At 35.8% G+C, this 17461-nt stretch overlaps 1 pseudogene; it reads left to right on the top strand.

Moving 5' to 3' along the window:
• The window catches only part of LOC140835778 (uncharacterized), a 41380-nt pseudogene extending 24332 nt beyond the window's left edge, over positions 1–17048 (top strand).
• The last annotated feature ends 413 nt before the right edge of the window (positions 17049–17461 follow it).

Genomic DNA, 17461 nt, shown 5'->3' with positions numbered 1-17461 from the left:
AAAAGAAAAGTGGCCGATTGAATTTGTAAACTAGAATAGGTTTATGATTTAGAATTGAATTTTAAATACTAAATAAATCCCCAATCTAGATTTAGGCCCATTAAGCCATAAATTAAAGCCCAATTAAATTAATTAGGATTCAATAAAAAAAAATAGTAAAATTTTCTTTTAAATAAAATGTGAATTTAATAGCCGGGTTGCTAAAAAGCTCGCATTTTATTTAAAAATCAAATACCGCTAAAATTTACGTTCCGGCGTATAAAATCACCTCAAAACCCGATACTTTCAAAAATAATAAAAAGCAACGGCCATATTTTAAATAATTAAAAACAACTTTAATTTTTAATAAAAATCATCTTCTATTTTTCAGCCCTCGGTCCCCGTTCCTCGATCGCAACTTGAATATTCCTTAAAAATACAATTTTAATGCAACCAAGTAAAAATATAATTTTAACATATCAATATGCACCACATAAATAATTAATGCAATTAAAATAATTTAATTAAAATACAAAGGATTTAATAATTGCGCGCATGTGGTTTACGTGGACTTTAAAATTTTCGGGGCGTTACAGCAACAATCAAAGTCGCAACAATCAACACCTGCAGCAACATCGTCTTTGGACAATTTTTCAGTCGACCCCATTGGTTTTTTCATGTGTTTAGTGTTCTCAGTAGAAAATTTCTTTACCAAATTCTTGGCAGAAAGATACCATCATGCATTTGTTTAATTTGCAATCCAAGAAAGAAACTTAATTCTCCTACCATGCTCATTTCAAATGTGGTATATATCCATTTAACAAATTCATCAACATGCTTTTGAGCAGAAGCACCAAAAATGATGTCATCCACATAAATTTGACACACAAAAATATCATACTTCGATTTTTGAATAAAAAAGGTTTTATCAACCTCACCTCGTTTGAATCCTAAGTCAAGCAGATATTCAGTAAGTCTACCATACCATGCTCGTGGAGCTTGTTTAAGTCCATAAAGTGCCTTCTTCAACTTGTAGACATGGTTCGGGTGGTTTGGATCTTCGAACCCTTTAGGTTGGCTTACATAAGCTTCTTCATTCAAAATGTCGTTCAAAAAGGCACTTTTCACATCCATTTGATATAGTTTTATGTCCATGTGACAAGCAATAGCAAGTAGAAGTCGGACTGACTCAATCCGGGCAACAAGGGCAAATGTCTCATCAAAATCAATTCCTTCAATTTGAGTATACACTTGAGTAACTAACTTGCTTTATTTCTCACAACAATTCCAGATTCATCAGTTTTGTTTTTAAAAATCCATTTGGTTCCAATAACATTTACATTATCAGGTCTGGGAACCAAATCCCACACATCATTCCTAACAAATTGTTCAAGTTCCTCATGCATCGCATTGACCCAAAATTCATCTTTTAAGGCTTCATTTATATTTTTGGGTTCAATGAGTGAAACAAAACAATAATGGCTTACTTGAGAGTACACGGAAGTCATGCATACTAGACCAATCATTTTTTCGATAATCTACTTTCTCCTTTCTTCTAGTTTGCATTCCTTCAAATACTTCTCCAATGATCTGAGATGATGGATGATTTTTCTGAATCTTATTGGGAATATCAATCCCTTCATTGGTTACATCATCATCATTGACAGCTTCCTCTCCTGATTCATCATTTGATTCTGCCAGTACAGGTGTTGTCTCATGTGTTACAACACCGGGTACAACATCTGTGTTAGCAGTGTCTCACTTACGTTCAATAGCCCATCAACATCATCCTCGATTGTTTTTCCTGTTAGATCTGAAAGATCATCAAAGACAACGTTAATAGATTCCATAGTCGTTCTTGTTCTAAGATTATGCATGCGATATGCACGACTATTGCATGAATAACCAAGGAATAAACACTTATCACTTTTTGAATCAAACTTTTCAAGATGGTCTCGGTAATTTAAAACATAACATACACACCCAAAAACATGAAAGTACTTTAGGTTTTCCCTCTTTCCCATGATAATTTCATAGGATGTCATAGTAGAACCAGTCCTTAGGTACACACGATTTGAAATATGACATGCTGTGTTTAAGGCCTCGGCCCAAAATTGTATTGAAATATTCTTTGAGCTCAACATGACCCTAGCCATTTCTTGCAATGTTCTATTCTTTCTTTCGGCTATTCCATTTTGTTGAGGGGTCTTAGGGGCCGAAAATTCATGAGTTATCCCTCTCTTTTCACAGAATGATATAAAGTGTGAGTTTTCAAATTCTTTACCATGGTCGGTCCTTATCTTACCAACCCTCAAATCATGTAGATTAGTAATCTTAGCATGTAATTTCTTAACAACAGTAAATGTGTCGGATTTTCTCTAAGAAAACTTACCCATATAAAGCGAGAGAAATCATCCACACAAGCACGTGAATACTTCTTACCTCTAAGGCTTTCTACTTCCATTGGACCCATAAGATCCATGTGCAAGAGTTCAAGACACCGTGTTGTCCCAAAGTGTTGCAACACTTGATGGGGAACACGTGTTTGCTTACCGTTTTGACATGCACCACAAACATACGGAATTCCAGAGGATAAGTTAGGCATACCTCTCACTGCATCGTACTTACCAAGGTTCTTCAATGTCTTCAAGTTTGCATGACCTGATTTTTGATGCTACAAGTTTAATTCACTCACCTTTGAATGATTGCACACAAGGTCCTCTCCAAGTTGATAACAGTTGTCAGCAGACCTTGTACATGTTAAAATACAAGTATTAGTGTCATCAGAAACTTCACAAATTTCTTTATCAAACTTAACATGTAAACCGTCATCACAAAGATGACTTATGCTTATTAGGTTTGAGTTAAGTCCCTCGACATGAAGCACATTGTATAGGTTTGGCAATCCATCAATATTCAAGGTCCTCTTTCCCAGCAATTCTTCCTTTAGCACCACCACCATATGTCACATGACCACTCCTCAGTTCAACATAGTCAATCAGATGGTCTTCAGAACCTGTCATGTGGCGTGAACAACCACTGTTAAAGTACCATATTCCTACAATGTTAGTCTTTAATGAAGTATAGATAACAGAACATTGAATATTTACTTTTGGCACCCAAACCCTTTTTACCGACGGTTTCCTATTGACAGTGTTGCGCCTGGGTGTTACCCAATACCTGAGGCAACACCTGTTCAGATTCCCATCTCTTGTAGTCATCTCTCAATTTAAAACAATAGGGTTTGATATGTCCAGGTCTAAAACAATAGTGGCAGATAAAGCGGCGTTCTGGACTTGGACTTCTTTGTAGATATTTGTCCTTTTGATGAAACACCTTTTTCAGTGTGTGTAGCATTCGTGATTTCAGCACTTCATTTGACAAAGATAGTTGGTTTTCTTTCAGTGTTTGAAGAGTCTCCAATTTCAAACTGGTGATTCGTATAACCAAGTCCAGCTTTGTCATTCTTTCCAATCATCAATAGTGAATCAAGTTTGGATGAACTTGAATTAAGCTTCGCAAGAATCTGAGTTGCTTCTCCAAGCTCCTCCTTGACTTTGCATAATTCCAGATCTTTCTTGCTTAAGATTACTTCAACTCGTGATACTTGTGACTTCAGCTCAGTGTTCTCTTTGGAGAGAATTGCATTCACTTTATTTCTTTTGATCCAGTCTTCATACAATTCTTCATACATTGTCTGCATACTTTCCAGAGTGACTTCATCATCATCTACTTCTTGGAATTCAGACTGACTTGATTCACCAAGGGTTGTAGAGTTAAGACACACTGAATTTGAAGAGATGTTGCAACCAGGTATTGCAACACTTGCAACACCTGTGGCAACACCCATAGGATTGATCTGCATTAAACATTTCTTCTTGATCACAGCAGACAACGATGTGTGATTTTCAGATCCATTTGATCCTTGATCATCATCAGACTCTTCATCACTTAAAGTGACAGCCATGCCTTTGTTTCTCCGAAGTCGATTGGCACACTCATTGGCATAGTGTCCAAATCCAGAACACTCTCTGCATTGCACTGAATCCATATTTCTGACATTTTATTGTATTTCCAATTGATTCCTTGGTCGAAATTGTCCTTTCATAGGGGTAAACTTTTGAACTTTTGCAGAAGTGGTGATGTTGGGAAGCACAGATTTTAGTCCAGTATTCTTCTTCTCTCTCATTTTCTTCAAGTAATCACCAAATTTCTTAGTAATTAGAGAGATAGAATCTTCACCTAAATCAGACTCATTCACTTCCTTAGATAGTTGAAGGATTTCATCATAAGAGTCGATTGAAACTTCAAGGGCTATTGTTTTCCCTTTATCCTTCTTTTGTAAATCAAGATTCATTTCAAAAGTTCTAAGAGAACTCATTAATTCATCCAGATTGATTTTAGAGGTGTCTTTAGATTCTTCAATTGCACAAACTTTGACATTAAATCTCTTAAGGAGAGATCTTAAAACTTTGTTCACCAATCTTTCATTGGGCATGGGATCTCCAAGACTGTGAGCTTCATTAGAAAGTTGTCTCAAACGGTTATCATACTCAAGAATAGACTCCTTTTCCTCCATCCTCAAGCTTTCAAATTTTGATGTCACCATCCTTAGCCTAGTTTTGCGCACGCTCTTGGATCCTTCACAATGTTTCTGAAGTATATCCCAAGCTTCTTTGTCACAGACACAATTGGTGATTAAATTAAACATCCTTGTGTCAACAGATGAAAATATAGCATTGAGAGCCTTGGAATTAAAATTTGAAGTTTGCACTTCATCGATTGTCCATGTGCTTTCAGGTTTGAGTCGAGTGTCTCCATCAGCATCCTCGATCTTTGGTGGGCTCCAACCATCAAGTACACGTAGCCAAGCTCTTTCTTCAATAGATTTTATAAAGAACCTCATCTTTACTTTACACAGTGCATAATTTGATCCGTCCAACACGGGAGGTTTAAAAACAGTGTTTGTTGATGCTTCCATGATCCTTTTTCACCTATGAAAACAAAACAAAACAGGATCTCACTTAGTAGCGTCAAGTGGATGGTCAGATACCAATTGAAAGTTATGTTCCCACAGTGTGATTGTGACGAGAGTGAGTGTTGTGTGTATCAGAATGTAGGTGTTGTGCGTAGGTGTTGTAACACCCACGTCAACATACAGCGGAAATTATAGTTTAACACACTAACATGCAACTTGAATGATAACAATACGAGATACGAGATATAAATTATGCACAAGTATAAAATACTTGTGCGGTGCCTCAGGGCAAAATAATTCACTAGAAAAACTTGTAAGTTTACAAAAAACCAATACTAGTGAAAGAATAAAACAACTCCCTTATTAAGGCGAGTAGCAAATTGCATCCTAAACCTCTAACAAATCGTATAACCAAAGTACATAGGATGCATCAACTGAGAAGTGAAAAAGTCTTCAAAGATCAGCGCACTAATCAAAACAGTGATTAGGTGTTGTCTTCAGATGTTGTCAGCACTCCATAGCAACACTTTATCAACAACGCGAGATTGCTTCAATCAGAAAGCCTTTCTTCGTACGAATGTGTCTCTATCTCAGAAAAAATCACGCACTGTATCTTCCTCTCTCCTTTATATACTAACTTCTCTTCTTAGTGCTGAAAATAAACATGGAAAGCAATTTCATTAGGAAACAAACTCTTTTAAAACTAGGATATCATATCTTAAAGATTATATCATATCTTAAAGATATTGTTGGTCATATCAAATATAGTCTTATATCACATATTGAATTTATACGAGATCCTATCATTAATTTCATGATTATTCTCATGTCTATAAAGGAAAAATATTAAAGATGCAAAAAGGAAAATATATCAAGGAATAAAATTCCTTTCAGTCTGGAACTTAGTTCCAAGACCAATTTCAAACTCTGTCATAGGTACAAAATGGGTTTTCTGGAACAAACTGAACGAAGATGGTTCAGTTGGAGTCAACAAAGCAAGATTAGTAGCACAAGGATATAGACAAGAAGAAGGAATTGACTATGATGAGACATATGCTCCAGTTGCAAGATTGGAAGCAATTAGAATGTTTCTTGCTTATTCATCATACAAGAATTTCAAGGTCTTTCAGATGGACGTAAAAAGTGCATTCCTAAATGGCTAGTTGCAAGAGGAAGTATATGTTGAACAACCCCCAGGTTTTATAAATCACATCTTTCCTGATCATGTATATCATTTGAACAAAGCATTATATGGTCTTAAACAAGCTCCCTGAGCTTGGTACGAAACTCTTTCAAAATTTCTAACTGATCATGATTTTTCTGTTGGATCAGTTGATAAGACCTTGTTCAAATTTACTAAGAATAATCACATTTTATTAGTTCAAATTTATGTTGATGATATCATATTTGGGTCAACTAACCCCAAATTATGCGAGAAATTTGCAAAGTTGATGCAGGAAAAGTTCGAAATGAGCATGATGGGTGAACTGACATTCTTCCTTGGACTGCAAGTGAAGCAACTGGAAACTGGCATATTCATCAGTCAGACTAAATATACAAAGGAGCTGCTGAAGAAATTTGGCATGGAATCATGTTCAGCTGCAAATACTCCCATGAGCTCATCAGTAAAATTGGACAGTGATCCAGGGGGAATATCAGTTGAGGCGACATTATATCGAGGTTTAATTGGGTCGTTGTTATACCTAACCGCCAGTCGCCCTGATATTGTATTTGCTGTCTGCATGTGTGCTAGATTTCAAGCAAATCCTAAGCAATCACATTTTACAGATGCTAAAAGAATTTTAAGATACCTTAAGGGTACACAAAATGTTGGGTTATGGTATTCTAAAGACTCTACTTTCAATTTAGTTGGATAGTCTGATGCAGATTATGCAGGATGTAAGCTTGATCGCAAAAGCACAAGTGGATCTTGTCAGTTTCTAGGAGACAAACTGATCTCTTGGTTCAGCAAGAAGCAGACATCTATAGCTACTTCAACAACTGAAGCAGAATACCTTGCTGATGGTAGTTGTTGTGCACAACTGATCTGGATCCAGCAACAACTGAAAGATTATGGAGAAATTACTAATAATTCGCCCATATTTTGTGACAACACGAGTACAATTGCCATCACCTATAATCCAGTTCTTCACTCAAGGCAAAGAATATAGATGTCAGACACCACTTCATCCGAGATCATGCTTTGAAGAAGAACATTAGACTGGAGTATATATCAACTGAATAACAAGCAGCTGACATCTTCACCAAACCTATTACCCGAGACTAAGTTTTCTTACTTTCGCAATATTCTTGGTTTAATTGATTTGTCTTAAAATTATTATTAATGTTACTTTACTAACATAATTATTTGCAGAAAATAAGAACACAACAAATTGAAAATAATAATTCATTAAGAAAACCACCGCTCCCAGTTTACAGCAGAAATCATAGAACCAACCGAATCTAGCCATTCTCTAACCCAATCATTCATCTCATAAATTAGAATTCTAGAAAATGCCCTAGTTTTAGAAATCTTATCAACCACATGCCACTCCTTCCATAACATTGCTTCAACAGACAATTGTCCTCAATCAAATCTGTAACATGCCTAACTTCAAAATGCTCAATGTATTTTCTTGTTGTTGCTGCTTGAGCACGAGTAGGAACAAGCACCACTTCTACTTAACCTCTGCAACTCATGAATCTTAAACCATGTTGACATCATCCTTTTTAAAAACATATTCTTCCATCTTTCTCTTCATCTCTTCTAAACGAGGATTCGATTGTTCAGTAACATGAACGTGCGTACTGCTGCATGCATCAGAATCACTTGAATCTGGCATATTGAACTGCCATTGTCTCACATTCTATCATATTATTTATAAATAGATGAAATTTAAATGTTGAAGAAGCTGAAGAGACTCAAGTCAACCGAAACGTTCTTCTCATTTACCGAGACTTCTTAACTATCAGTTGTTCATTATCAACTGATATCAATTTGACATTTATTACTTAACAATTAACAAATCATCAGTTCATCTGTTTGTGATCACAATAACTAATTACTTGCAGGAAAAAGAAAAACAAAGTTAAACCAAAATAAATGTTTTATTCATCCGTAAATATCTGCCTGGATTACATTTTCATATTTTTCCTCTATATCATCTATCCACATTCTCAACCAAATAGATAGAGCTGAGGAAGATGTTTTGCAAAAGCTGTGAGAAGAAGCTATGCGATTAAGGAGCTCCAGTTCCTTTTGAAGCATCAGCTGATGGATATGACCTTCCTTGAAGATGTCCACCCACACAGCAATGCGCAAGTGCTCCCGCACTTCTCTCAACTCTGCCATCAGTTTTCGAGTAGTTGCCTCTCCAAAATTATACAGGAACTCCAGCTCCTGTAACCTTTCCCAGTAGGGAAGAATCTTATAGAAGACTTCGTCTTCTATGGCAGTCTTCCTAGCTTCCAGAGAAAATGGCGAAGCACTCGAGCTACTCGCATCTGCCATTCTTTAGTCTTGAATATTTTTCACCAATATGACTGAAACTAACCGTATTATGTGTATTTATAGCAGAATATCAAGGAAGCTGAAGAGTCGTCAACGTTTCAACAAAACGATAATCTTTCTGATTTTTAAATTTATTCACTTTAATTATTTTATGCACTAATTAAGGGGGAATAATGGTTTTAAGAAGTTAACTGAGAAAACAAATGATAGTAAACTCTCAACTTAAAGGATACAGTTTTACAACTAATCGTTCAGTTGGGAATTTCACTAATCTTCTTATATAAGTTAACTAATTAAAACAAATTATATTCCAAATCAAGTGACTTGACTGTCTACTATATAATGATGAATCTCATTTTGAAAACCGTGGAAGCATTTGAACCATTTAAATTGTACACACGCTTATAGCACACGTACACACATTTTTACAAAAGTTTTAATGGACTGACACGTGTCCCGAATTTAAACAGTCACGAACAACTACACTAAGCCCGCTTCAATTCAGTTTTTCTTCTTACGCGTACAATCAGGATACTAATTCCAGAGCTCTCGTTTACAAATTACAGATCATTTTATCTATCAAAATGGCGAATCAAATTCCCGCTTACATGCTGAATGCAATGGCTATCAACTTTGGATCAATTCTATCTTTCGGCACTAATGTCAAGAACGTCTTTCAAAAACTCGAAACTGCTGGGTTAAGGACATTCTTGGGACAATCATCACAAGAGATCTACCCCAAAGAACTTCAGGAAATCTACTCTAACGGTACGATCAATTCTGATGGAAACATCGCTTTTACTATCAATGGTTAGCTGCTGACCATTTCTGAAGATTCCTTTGGAGAAATCTTTTCTTTACCATCTGATGGACTACCACACTTATCTGATGTTAAGGCATCTGACATTGAAAAGATGCAAACCTCACTTTCTGCTGAAGGACGGAAAATCAATGTTTCCGACCCAAAGAAGGAACTGAAGCACGAAGTTCAGTTACTTGCTGATATAGTCGCCAAAGGGATTTTGGCGAAAGCTGGATCTTTTGCTGCACTTACATTGGAAAAATTTCAAGCCATTTCTATCATTATGGCTGAACGTAAATTCAACTGGAAATATCTTATATTCAATATTTTAAAGAATATGTTTCTATCATCCAAACAGTCCAAAGGCTTTGCAGTACAACTGAGCTATCTGTTGAGAGTGAAGGGGTTAGTGGCAGATGATTCAGAAAAATCATCAAAATTCAAAGTCTTCAATGCGAAGAATACATATGCCACTCAAGAACAAATTGGACATCTCTCCTCCTCAGTTTGTAAAGGTAAAACAGGAGATTGGGACTACACAAGCTGCCCTAAATCAGTGAAAAAGGCCAAGACATTGGCTCAACTGGTATCAGCAAAAAAGAAATTAATTGTGAGAGAATCCGATTCAAAGAAAACTCCTTCCACAAAGATTGCCAAGAAACCGAGAACCCAAAGGATTAAACCAACCACTGCAGAGGAATACATTTCTACTGACAAACCAATATCTTCAGATGCTCAGCAGCCAATTGAAGCAGTTCCTCTGAAGATTATCCCACCAGAAAAATCAGTTGGTGAAAAGAAAGAAGCAGTTAGGATCAAAGCTCCTTTGGTTAATATTATTCATCCATGCTGCTCTGGCACGTGCCCGACCCAAAGGCATCAATATTATTGAACGGGTGGATACTACCAGAATTGGTCTGGAAATTCCACACATTCTCAGCTCTGATAAAGGCAATGGCAAACTGATTGAAGAGCCCAGGCCATCCAATCCGATTCAAACACACATTGATCTTGTTTGGGATGAAGTTAATAATTTGCTGCATTGAAACTTCAAATATATGATGCTTGGACAGCCTATCGCACTCATACTTTTGCCAAGCAACTGAGAAAGAAATCTCAGTTAAAAAAATTCATCAAACTGGAGACTTTTGTCCTCAAGATAGTCAAAGCAGCCACCATTGCTCAAGCTATGGAAAGAAAAACATATTTCTTTGATCAGATGAGAGCCAAGAAGTTAGCACAAATCATTGAAAAATTGAGGGCTAACTACGTTCCAACAAACCCTACTACCTATGCTGATCATGCGGTGGTTACTCAGCTAGATACCGATCTGATTGGTTTGCTATCTAGGATAAAGTTTTGGGAAATGGATCAAGAGTTAGTTCTTCATAACGGAGAGTCAGACGATAATGAAGAGGAAATAATTGAAGAACCTCCCTCTCAAGAGAAAAAGGCATCCTCAGAACACACTACTATTCCAACTGAAGAGCCAGTTCAAGATAAGACTCAATCACCTACTGCTGAACATCAAATGTACACTGAAGCAGAATTATCCTTCGCAAACATTGATGAAATTATTCAAGCAGTGGTGCAAGAATCCCAACTAAATGAACCTCTCTCTGATAAAAATGATCACCTCGTTGACCAAATCAATCCAGAGGTTCCTATCTCTTCAGAAGCACCAGTTCAGCCAGATTCATCTGCTGACCAAACTATCTCAACTGATGTGCCAATAGATCCCCAAGGTCATACTCAAGAGGTACCAATTATGGCTTCATCAGACTCTATTACTCCTACAAGCAGCTCATCTACTTATCAAAATCCATCTTCTCCGCCTCAAGTTCCAGAAGAAATTGCTGCAACAATCACCTCAGTTCAGAATGTTGCTGAAACAGTAGCAACTAACCAAGAGCTGGTTATATTTGATAAAACCACAAGAGGACCGGAATCCTCTCATCAGTCACCTCCTCCTCAATCCACAGACATGGATCTTGTTCTTGAAGAAATCCAAAACATGCAGCACAATATGCAGCAAATAATTACTGAGATCAAGAGAATTCAATCTACACAATTCTCTCACACCGTCAAATTGGATTCTTCAATTGAATATAACTCTGCAAAACTGAAAGCGATCCAAGCAAACATGGAGTCTCTTACCCAAACTGTAGATGAGATGAAGAGAGGTCTAGCTCAAAGCCTATTTACAACTCAGGATTTAGTTAGTCAACGAGTTCAACGATTGGAAACCTCTGTTTCTAATAAGATGGAATTACTGCAAACCTGTTTACAAACTGCTGTCTCGAGTATCTCCACAGATGTCAAAATTCTTTCGACAGATGTTTGCAAATTATCTGAGAAGATGGAATTGTTTGACAAAAAGGGGGAAGAAATCAAAGATCAAAGAGCATCTTGAGAAACAGCAGAAGAAATCATCTTGATAAAAAGTAGTTAATCAGATTATTAGATTCAGTTGTTATTAAATCAAGACTTCCTTCAGTTCAAGAAATTCGATTTCTTATTTTATCTACAATGAGTTTAGACGTTCAGATATTATGTACTTAGTTTTGTCAAACACCATAAAGGGAGAAATTGTTGGAAACTAAATTCTGTATTTTGACAAACTAATCAACCAACTGAAAATACGAACCAACTGATCGAGCAAACTCAGCAACTGGACTTAATAACTGAAAACAACTGACTGATCAGTTCGAAACTGATCAGTTGATATATTCAATCAGTTTGCAAGCACTCCTCAACTGAACATGCTTCGGGAAAGAACATAGCAGATTGAAACTGAATGTGGAACGACGCACATCAATCAATACAGCTTGGAACAACTCATTTCGACGAAAGCAATTAAGACGCCGCATCACAATAAATGATGTAAACAATGCCCAAGGAATAATCAAGAAGAATTCAATGGATACAAAGATTCAAATTCATCTCAAGTTACCGTTGGAAGTTTATAAATATGACGGAAGAACAGCTGAAGAATACAACGAAGTGATTACTATTCAAAAGCTTGCTGTCACTCTGTCAAAATCTCAGCTCACCCCTTACTTGATTTATTCATAGCAGTTAAGGCTACAATTTGATCTTACAAGCAAGTTGTAACAATCATTGAAATTCGATAGTTCTAAGATCAGTTAAGCACCGAGATCATTCTGTTATACTAAGAGTTTCAGTTTTTGGAAGTGTTAAGTCCAAGCTGAAGTGGGTCAGTACAATTCTTGTTTTTGATTAAATTCTTTTAGTGGATATCCTATCCTTGTGATAGAAGGGGTGACGTAAGAGTAATTGAAATCTCAAAACATCCAGAAACAATCCTTGTGCATTTTGCTTTTGTATTCTATCTTTCAGTCAGTTACCTTCCGCAACTGATTCAGTTTAACTGATTGATATTGATCAACAAGATTCCGAGAATCAGTTTGTCACCAAACTGAACTCAAAATTTGAAAAGATCAATTTTAATTGAAAGTGTTTTTTCAACCCCCCCTTCTAAACCCTCTTAATACGTTAACCGATTCTAACAGAAGATGAAAATCTTATTGAAACTCTTGTGGAAGAAAAAATTCCAGAAGGAAGTACTAGTGATCAATTAGATATTTGTTCAATTGAAACTGTTAAAGAAAATATTGAAATTGATCTTGATGAATTTATCAGGTAATACTCGTTACCAGGATCAGAGAAAGAATTTGATGCAAAATATGAGAACAAAGACGAACCACCCATATTGGAGTTAAAACCCTTGCCAGAAGAATTGAAGTATGCATTTCTTGGAGAAGATGAAACATATCCGGTGGTAATTTCTTCCAAACTAGAAAGTGATCAAGAAGGTAAGTTAGTTGATATGCTTAAAAGACATAAAAATGCAATTGGTTGGACACTAAAAGATCTCAAGGGAATTAATCCACTAATTTGCACTCACAAAATTCACTTAGAAGAAAATGCAAAAACATCTCAACAACCACAGAGGAGATTAAATCCACACATGAAAGATGTTGTGAAAACTGAAGTTCTCAAACTACTTGATGTTGAGATTATCTACCCTATTTCTGATAGTAAGTGGGTAAGCCCAACACAAGAAGTTCCAAAAAAATATGGCATCACAGTGATAAAAAATGAAAAAGGTGAATTGTTAACAAGTCGAGTCCCATCTAGTTGGCGGATGTGTATTGATTATAGAAAATTAAATGACGCCACTAGAAAAAGATCATTTTCCATTACCATTTTTGGATCAAATTTTAGAAAGAGTAGCAGGTCATCCATACTACTGTTTTCTTGATGGATATTCAGGTTATTATAAAATTCCCATTGCACTCGAAGATCAAGAAAAAACTACATTCACATATCCTTTTGGAACATTTGCATTCAGAAGGATGTCATTTGGTTTATGCAATGCCCCAGCAACATTTCAAAGATGTATGCTAAGTATTTTTTGCGACATGGTTGAAAATTGTTTGGAAATTTTCATGGATGATTTAACTGTCTTTAGGAATACATTTGATAATTGTCTTGAAAATTTGGAAAAAGTTTTAAAAAGATGAGAGGAAAAAGTTCTTATTTTAAATTGGGAAAAATTTCATTACATGATTACTTCTGGAATTGTTTTGGGACATGTCGTGTCATCCATTGGAATTGAAGTTGATAAAGCAAAAGTTGATGTCATTGCCAATTTACCCTCTCCAAAAGCCATTAAATAAATTCGTTCATCTTTGGGGTATGCTGGATTTTATAGGAGGTTTACAAATGACTTTAATTTAATCTTTAAACCCATTTTTAACCTCTTAACAAAAGACACTGCATTTGAGTGGACTCAAGAATGTCAAAATGCTTTTGATAAAATTATTCGACATTTAACATCAGCTCATATCATGCAACCTCCTGATTGGTCTTTACCATTTGAAATCATGTCTGATGCGAGTGATTATGCAGTCGGTGCAGTATTGGGTCAAAGAAGAAACGGTAAGCCTTATGTGATATATTATGCAAGTAGAACTTTAAACAATGCTCAAATGAATTACTCTACGACTGAAAAAGAACTACTTGCTATAATATTTGCATTAGATAAATTTCGTTCTTATTTTATTGGATCAACGACTATTGTGTTTACTAATCATTCTGCTATTAGATATTTGTTGACCAAACAGGATGCAAATCCACGACTGATACGATGGATTTTGTTGCTCCAAGAATTTGACATTGTGATCAAAGATAAAAAAAAGGAACCAAGAATGTCGTAGCCGATCATTTATCGAGACTAGTAACATGATCATCTTGTGAAATGACACCAATTAACGATAATTTTCCTGATGAACATCTATTTTCAGTTACTACTACACCTTGGTTTGCTAACATAGTAAATTTTCTTGTGACAGGAAAAATGCCACCACAATGGAGTTCCCAAGATAAAAGAAAATTTTTGAATGAGGTAAAAAAACTTTTATTGGGATGATCCGTATCTGTTCAAGTAGTGTCCAGATCAAATTTTTCGACGTTGCATATCCGACAATGAGGTAAGTAGTGTCATTAAATTTTATCATTCAGAAGCATGCGAAGGAAATTTTTCTTCAAAGAAAACGGCTGCAAAAATCTTGCAGTGTGGATTTTATTGGCCCACTTTTTTTAAAGACACACACGAAATCTGCAAGATCTGTGACAATTGTCAAAAATTGGGTGCGATTTCAAAAAGAAACATGATGCCTTTGAATCTATCATTGAAATTGAAATCTTTGACTGTTGGGGAATCGATATTATGGGACCTTTACCACCGTCGTTTGGATACTTGTATATTTTAGTTGCAGTTGATTATATTTCTAAATGGATAGAGGCAATTCCATGGCGAACAAATGATCATAAAATCGTCGTCAAATTTTTAAAATAAAATATTTTTAGTAGATTTGGAATTCCTTAAGCCATGATAAGTGATGGGGGAACTCACTTTGTTAATAAACCATTTGCTTCATTAATGAAAAAATATGTTATTACTCATAAAGTAAGTACTCCTTATAATCCTCAAACAAATGGACAAGTTGAATTAGCTAATAAGGAGATAAAGCAAATTTTGGAAAAAACTGTTAACTCAAATAGAAAAGATTGGTCTCTGCGACTTAATGATGCACTTTGGACATATCGAACAACTTTTAAAACATCATTGAATATGTCTCCCTATAGGTTGGTTTATGGAAAACATTGTCATTTGCCTGTGGAATTGGAACATAAAGCTTATTGGGCGATCAAAACTTTAAATTCAAGCATGGATGATGCCAACAAATTGCGTAAATTGCAACTTAATTGTTAGAATTAAAATTATTGTGGAGATGCTAAAGAAAAACCAGTAGATGTTGGATTAGTACAAAACCAGTAGAACCGGTAGACGTTGTAAAACAGAAGTACCTATATCGCGCAAAATTGTTAAAATGAAGATGCTAAGGAAAAACCAGTAGATGAAACCAGCAGATATTGTAAAAACCAGAAGTACTGGTATCACACTAAAAACTTACTCGAATAATTTTTTAGCTAAAACCAGAATTAGAAGGATACAAAATTCGAAATATACACTAACAGAATCTTGCGTATCTCAAAATCTCTAAATATTACCGTTGATCTATTAACATGATAGCAGCATTTATTGCTTCATTAAATGCCATTAAATGCTATACAAGAACATTTAAGACGCTATACCATTTTGGGTATGAACTGCAACTGATTACTTTTGATGTATTCTGCAGGGTCCATTTTTAGCAATAAAGCTGTACCACCAAAAGAAATAGCCGTTCAGTTTTTTAAACGTTGAATAGAGTCTATATATGGAGATGAAGGATTCTGTGAAAGAATACCGAAGCATTGAACAACTATCTGAATTGAAATACATCATTTGAGCAATTGCTAGAACTTTCAGTTATTTAAAAGAGCACAACACTGAAAAAGGACAGCACACGCTTCATTGCATACTGTTGATCATTGAGATCATATTGTGCTAGCTACTTCAGTCATATCTTCTTAAGCTATTCATTTCATCAATTCATTGATAGAAGAATTTGTAACTGGAAAAGAGTCTTTTCCAGAAGTTTAGATTATTCAAGAAGTTGAGTTGTAAAGCTAAGAGTTTCAATAGGCGAAGGGCAAGTCCTATTGAAGTGGGTGTGTACAATTGTTGTGCTGTATTCACCAAAGTCTTTTAGTGATACCTTCTGGAAACAGAAGAAGGGGAGACGTAGAAGATTTATCTTCGAACTTCCAGAAACAATTCTTGTGCTATCTACTGCTTTTCGGCTTTATCATTTTTCACCCACTAACCAACAGATCGTTTTCCGCACATTATTTTGTGATCTGCTGGTCCTTATACTTGAACAAGAATCGTTAAAATCTCTAACAGGATTTTAGCACATGATTCGAAAGAATTTTATAAGTTGGCCATTGAGTTTATTCAACCCCCCCTTCTAAGCTCAACCCGATCCTCAACAAGTGGTATCAGAGCAGTGTTATTCTTGTTCTGAAAAATACTTAACAGACATGGCTCGTTTCAGCAAAGTTCCAATGTTCTCAAAAGAAGATTTTGATGATTGGAATATCAGAATGCACGCTCATCTTGCAGCTCAAGATGATGCATGTGGTATGTCATCATTGATGGTCCATTAAAGATCCTGAAGCCAAATCCAGCTATTGCTATCACCGAAGGTGCACCTCAGATGCTTGAAAAACCAAGATATGAATGGACAAGTGAGGACAAAAAGAAAGCCAATCTTGACAACGTTGTGAAGGACATTTCATACTAGACACTCGACAAAAATAACTTCAGCAAAATCATGATGTGTCATACTGCCATGGAAATCTGGGAAAAATTAATTCAGATATGTGAAGGAAACGAAGAAAAAAAATAAAACAAATTGTCTATAGCCATGCAGAAGTTTGAGAATATGAAGATGAGGGCTGGAGAAACTATGAATGAATTTGATGAACGATTCAGCAACCTCGTCAATGAACTCACAGCTCTTGGGAAAGACTTTGGCAATAGAGAAATTGCATTAAAAGTTATGAGAGGTCTACCCAGAGAATGGGACGTCAAAACAATGGCAATGAGAGCTTCCAAGGATCTCAACAAGTTAGAACGACACGACTTGTTCTCGAATTTAAAGGCATATGAGTTTGAACTTGAAGTTCGAAGTGGAGAAGAGCCCTTAGCAAATCC

The sequence above is a fragment of the Primulina eburnea genome, chromosome 7 (assembly GCF_022965805.1).
Source record: "Primulina eburnea isolate SZY01 chromosome 7, ASM2296580v1, whole genome shotgun sequence".
NCBI classification, from domain to species: domain Eukaryota; kingdom Viridiplantae; phylum Streptophyta; class Magnoliopsida; order Lamiales; family Gesneriaceae; genus Primulina; species Primulina eburnea.
This window is presented reverse-complemented; position numbering and strand designations above follow the sequence as displayed.